This window comes from Phasianus colchicus, chromosome 15 (genome assembly GCF_987193195.1).
Source record: "Phasianus colchicus chromosome 15, bPhaCol1.hap1.1, whole genome shotgun sequence".
In the NCBI taxonomy this organism is placed as follows: domain Eukaryota; kingdom Metazoa; phylum Chordata; class Aves; order Galliformes; family Phasianidae; genus Phasianus; species Phasianus colchicus.
Window position 1 is genome coordinate 13,069,962 of NC_143450.1, and position 6,000 is coordinate 13,075,961.

The following is a 6,000-nucleotide window of genomic DNA, read 5'->3' on the forward strand; positions in this document are numbered from 1 at the left end:
AGTTCTGATGTAAGCAGACTGCAGAGCAGGTAATGAACAGCTCTACTCTCTCAGCAAGCCACAGGAAACATGGCTGTCATACAAGTGAAATGCAGGTAAACAACTGCTTTTCTCCCTCAAAAAAAGTGGTAAAAACCAGAGAAAAGGAAACAGAGTAGACTCCCAGCTTCCAAGCAGAAGACTGAGGAGGGCCAGCAGCAGACTTTGCACGATGGCTCTGATCTGAGCTCCATAGGATCAGGCCCCACTGTTAAAAGCCTCCTTGCAGCAGCTGGGGGCTTTGCAAAAGAAAACAGTTTACTTTCTCTGGAGCAAAGTCCAAGATCACACAGTTTTTTGTGTTCTACCTAAATAAACATCATCGCTGATATACCACAAGATGCAGATGAGTAGTACAGGTTTGTTCATAAATCCCAATAAGGAAGAGTTACTTTCTGACATTAAGTGCTCTTACACTAGACCATAAAAGCTTTAGCCCTATTTTCTCTGTATATTACCTTTGATTATTATTTTCACTCCTGAGTCAAAAGCATGAAGGAATTACCATCTCACCACTGTGCTGGGCTCTAATCCAGAATCACATTTCTGTTAGCAACAAACAGCAAAAGAGAATGCAAAGTCTCAGCAACAAGCAGAGCTCCTTCCTCCAATCTTCCCCTGAGCCTCCAGAGTTATGAAGGTGTCTACCTTAAGCTTGACAGTTCCTAGAACTGCTTACACACTTACTGTTTTGAATATTTTAATAGATATTTTAATATCTATCTTTTGTTAATGACAAATAAACCTCAGCTTCTTCACATGTTTTAATGATTAGGAGTGAAGGTCTTTGGGAAAAAAAAAACCAAAAGCTTGGACATTCAGCTTCTGGTAATCTTAATGAGCCCAGTAAATATCAGGAAGAAAGTCAGGGCTTTGTATCACCTTTTTCTTCTCCCTATTCTTTATTAGTGAAGAAGAGAGGACAAAGGATAAAAATGATTTCTTGCTACTCAGGGAATCCCCAGCAACTGCAGGAAAATTGGAAAGTTTGCTACAACAAACCATTCTGTCCCTTTAAGCGTGGGATCTGGAAATCCTAACATAGAAAATCCATAACAAAACTTTCAAAAGGCAGAAGGTATCTTGTTGAGAGAAAGAAACAGTTTATGATGCTGTTTGAAGTCTCACTGGAAAGCACTCCTGCCTCTGCTGGGTAGATAAAGTTATAGAAATGGCTGTATTAGCTAGAGCCTCGTGTGAAAAACAACATTTCATCACTGCATACCTGCTTCTCACACTGAGAGGAAGTAAAATTCGAGGGGTAGTAAAGCACAGAAGAGTGCAAGGCAGGTGGTGAAGGATGTGCTAAGGAGGAAGTGCGCAAGAGCATATTGCTGAAGGGATAGGATGCCAGAAACCTTCCTTACCTCCAGCTTCTGTAACAGCTAAACATGCTGCAATTCACTACGTATACATCCCCAACACACCTGGAAATCACTGTTGACAGTTGGCAAATGAGAAACCCAAGGACACAGAGGCTGAGGGGTAGGTTTTTTTTAAAGGATCAAAATCACAGCAAGAAACTGAAGACAGTCCCTTGAATTCTAGGCTTATTTATTCTCATGTACCAGTCAGTCATTCAAAGCTCTGATTTATTCCTGTTATAAAAAAAAAAAAAACAACAACACAGCAAAAGAAAGCCCAAACTAAGCATTCATCTTGTATTGATCCAACGTCTTTCACCTAACTCATAATTTCACTCCTTCAGAGAAAATGTAGTTTCATCCAGGCTTGAGCTAAAAGGCTCCAGAAAATGTATTCTACAAGTTGCCATATGCCTCTTCTGTTTGGAAAAAAAAAAACAACCATCTAATTGAAGAGGAACAGATATTTCAGAAATTTGTATTCTGCTTCTGTACACCCAAGGGAATTTAACAATTCAGCTAAAATGAGTAGTCAGTTGTTTTTGTTGTTCTTCATTTGCAAATCTCTGGAACATTTTGAGCTTTAATCATATCACTAAAAGGAGACATTTTCTGATTTTGTTGGATCGTATGGGCATCATCTACATCTTTCACTTGAACAAAGGCTTTTAGTGGCAGAAGCCTCTAATATCACCACCTAAATATATGCAACTTGGTGCTCTTAGGTTCTCAAGTGAGCACAACACGCTGTAGTTGCTGTGATTTTAAGTTAATATGTCAGTTATTACCAAATATTATTTTACTTCCCACATTGTGTCAGAAAGATTAATAGGTGTCGCAGTATTGCGGGCTGTGTTAATAGATTTAAAGGTGAGGAGAGGCAGAACCTCCCTCACCACTAATGGGAATATTTAAAATCAACCCAAAAAGCACACAGCTTCACCTCAATAAAGATCAACAATGGAATTTTCCATTTCTTTACTTCAATGACTTTTTGATTTCATGGATAACTCAACTGCACGCACATCAATTGTATATAATGACAAGTTCAGTATTCAAAAATAGATTGGAAAAAATGAGAACACAATGTTACTAATTCTTAAAAGAAAGTACAGAAGACACGAAGAATGGATTATGTTAACTAAATCACTAATCACTAATCTTGTATCTGGAAATTTACTTGAAATTGAGTATCCCTTTCACTAATGGATGAATGGAAATAAACTGAAACTATATTACAGTCAATTTTCTTCTGATCACAGAGGTACTTTTTTTTTATTCCTAAAATGAACTCAAGATCTCTGCAAAGTAAAGCAAAACCATCAGTTCTTTTGAATGGTTGGGACAGAAGGGTACAAAATGGTGAAGAAGAATATCCTGAGGGTACTACATTCAGTATTCAATCCAAAGTTTACTGGAAGAGGGTTTCCAGTGCTCCTCACTTACAGGAACTGCTCTAAGAAACCAGAAATTAGGGTGAGAGTTGATTTTATTGCAGTCCTTTTCTAAGCATTACCCTGTAATAGAATGCAAATGCATTTACAGGGAATCGCATTTCCTGGGCTCAGTTTCAAAGGAGGTCATGCTTCCAATAATTAAATTGCGTACAGAAGGCAGTCACTTATATTCCACCCTGTTAATTTTATGCAAAACAGAACCCTATTGATTTCCTACACTTTCCCAGTGTTTAGCTGAAGTTACACGCACCCCATCAAATACACGAAACAGATTTTTTCCATTACTGGAAATCTGAAAAATGATGCATAGTATTAGAACCTAATGATAGATCTGTGTATTAAGAGTGGCAAAAAGGACTGGAACAGGGCAGTTTGCTGCAGATCTTATGCTGCCAGCCAAGGAGCTTACTTGGTGATCTACTTGGGAATTCACTCTGGCGTATTTCTTTTTATACCCTATTGCCATTCCCCTGAAGTGCTCAGCAATTCTAACGTTGCCAAGTAAGTTATCTTTCTTTCCTCTCACTTGGATATTTTAACAATCTCTACAGCCATTTCTTCTAACCCATCTCTCTTGCAATAATATTATCATCGCCATTAGGTGGAAGTACCATTACACAGACGGTCAACTGAAGAATGAGCAAGATGCTGCGTGACTGGGAGTAATGAGACACCAATCTCCTAAATCCTCAGTACTTTAGACCCCATTGTGACCTGTGTTTTGGGACTATACCCCATGCTGCGACCTGTCAAGGCAATGCTTTTTACAAGAACTGCAAGGAAAAAAGAAAACTAAATCCCTCAGCCTCCCTCTGCAGAGCTCAGCACTAACAACTCCAGAATGATTAGCACAGAGCTTGTCTGCAAAGTAAAGTCCACTCAAGTCAAGGGAAATATCTCAATTTTTTGAAGAGGGTTTGCAGATTGGAGTTATAATTGAAGCTTACTTTCTCAGTGTTATCTCAAGGTGAAAGCCGACCACCAAACGCAGCAATCAGCAGCAGTGTCATTACCAACCACTATTATTTAAAACTATTGAAATGCATTATTCCATGAAAGTAATTTCCTTCTGTTTCCTTCATCTTAGAGCGAAAATATTCAGGGTGGGTCTCTGCATTGCAATCGTGTGAAATTAATTCAATTTCTCAGAATAGTCATCTGACAGTTACGCAAAATGTAAAATGAAAATTTAAGTCTGAAGTAAGAACTATAATTCTCCCCTTCCTCTCTCCAAACGCAAATGCAAGCATTAAAGGACCCTGAAATGATATTTTTTAAAACGTATTTTCCTTCTAAAGAAAACACAAGGTATTTGTGCCACATACACAGCTTTCATGAGCTATTACAAATGCTTCACAAGAGATTACCTCAGCAGACAGAAATGCAATGCAACAAATTTGCTAAATCAGATTTCAGGCATCTCAGACAGAAAACTTTGAGAGACGATTTGATTTATGCAGTGGCTTAGAAACGATGCTGTGGACAAACCACCTTTCTAGAATGCCTGGAACATGGCCTATGCCATACAGACACACAGAAATCAGACAGTGTCTTAAAACACATATTTAGGAATCAAAACTGTTTATGTGCCACAAAATAATCTCTCAGCTGAGCTGGGCAAGATATGCCATCAGGGTCAAATAAAAGCAATTCTTTAACAAACCTCAGCTCAAAACACAGGAGATAAAGGTTTTTATTATAGTTTGTTTTGTCACTAAAAGCAGTTATATGAAGCCTAAAAGATGTTGAGTCCCTGGAATGCCTACTGACATAGCAAGCACAACATGCATGAGTCCACATCTGACTCCATCTTTGATTGAAGTTGTATTTTCCTCCTTGCAGGTTGATCCAAGTGATGCCATTATACATCCAATATAATCTGTACACTCAGCATCAGCAAAAAGACTGTTTAGCTTATCAAAATCTATTTAGGTACCCAAAAGTAGCTTGGCTACAACACAAAATTATTCAGAAGAAGATATCAAGTGGTAAATGATTATCCAGTACATCACAGGCACAGAAAGAACCGCTGGATGAAGGAAAGCCTGACTCATTCAAATTAAAGCCAGGGTACTAATTATTTAATGACTGCAAGTAAAGCTGCTGGCATAGGGTAGGTAGGGAATTCGTAAAAATCACTTCTTTAGAGATTTAAGTACTGACTGAAGCAACATCCAGTAGTGATTGTGCAGGAGGAACTGTTTCTGCTTTGGAACAGGAAGATGAGTTTGTACTACTTGCCTGACATCAGCAGAGAAAGCTGTAGGATTCCCAGCAATGGTAACCACCAGCAACATGCAAAAGGTTAGAGCTGTATGTCTACTCACCTCAAAATCCACTAAATTTGGGTAATTGGAATAAGATCAATGTTTGCCTCTTATTTAAGAAACTCATTCCACTACTCTGCTCAGAGATACCAACTTATTTCCTACTGACTGTTGAAAAAAAACTAGGAAGTCCAACAGAAATCCCACCATTCTACACTAAAGAACTCCTCAAAAGATGAGCTCTCTGAAATTACTCTCAGCCTTAAAACCAAAATAACTTCATCTGCTCCTGAAATACCAAAAAGTTGTCCACAAGTTAAATCACTAATCCTAACAAAACATTAGGAAAGCACAGCTAGAAGCGCTCCTTCTGCTTCTGGGGTTGCAACCTCTAGGGCATGTTAAAAACTCTTGGATAAGCCAAAGTTAGAAATCACATGCTTTGAAAAACCACAAAACAATGCCACAGACTGTAGGCAAAGGCAAATACAGATAACCTGTTCTAAATCACACCCCCCTCCCCAAAAAAAACATGATAACCACAACCCAGTAAAAATAATAATAATAATAATTTACTTACCCATCCCTAGAATGAGCATTCACCAAACAATCCAAGAAAAGTGATCTCCACATAGAGACCTTTACCTTCTCACAGCCAGCCCTTAAATGAGGCTTAGGGAGAGTAGAACCTGGTTCCACCTCTTCTGATCACATAGGTGAATTGCTTTCACCTGTGCTCCCAGGGCTGATTGTGTCATTGGTTCAGGCTGTGACTCAGCAATCCCCACACACAAGCATTTCCTGAATAAGGGTAGAATCTCACGTGTGCAAAAAGGTTAGTGATATTTGAAATATTGGAATAGCATAGTGTGA

General features: G+C 38.6%; 1 long non-coding RNA gene across 1 annotated transcript in view; it reads right to left on the reverse strand.

Moving 5' to 3' along the window:
• The window catches only part of LOC116231914 (uncharacterized), a 48,747-nt gene extending 42,972 nt beyond the window's left edge, over nt 1–5,775 (reverse strand). Inside the window, exon 1 of the long non-coding RNA XR_004167565.2 lies at nt 5,708–5,775. This is a non-coding gene — a long non-coding RNA (uncharacterized LOC116231914). The remainder of the gene's footprint in view (nt 1–5,707) is intronic.
• Between the last annotated feature and the right edge of the window lie 225 nt (nt 5,776–6,000).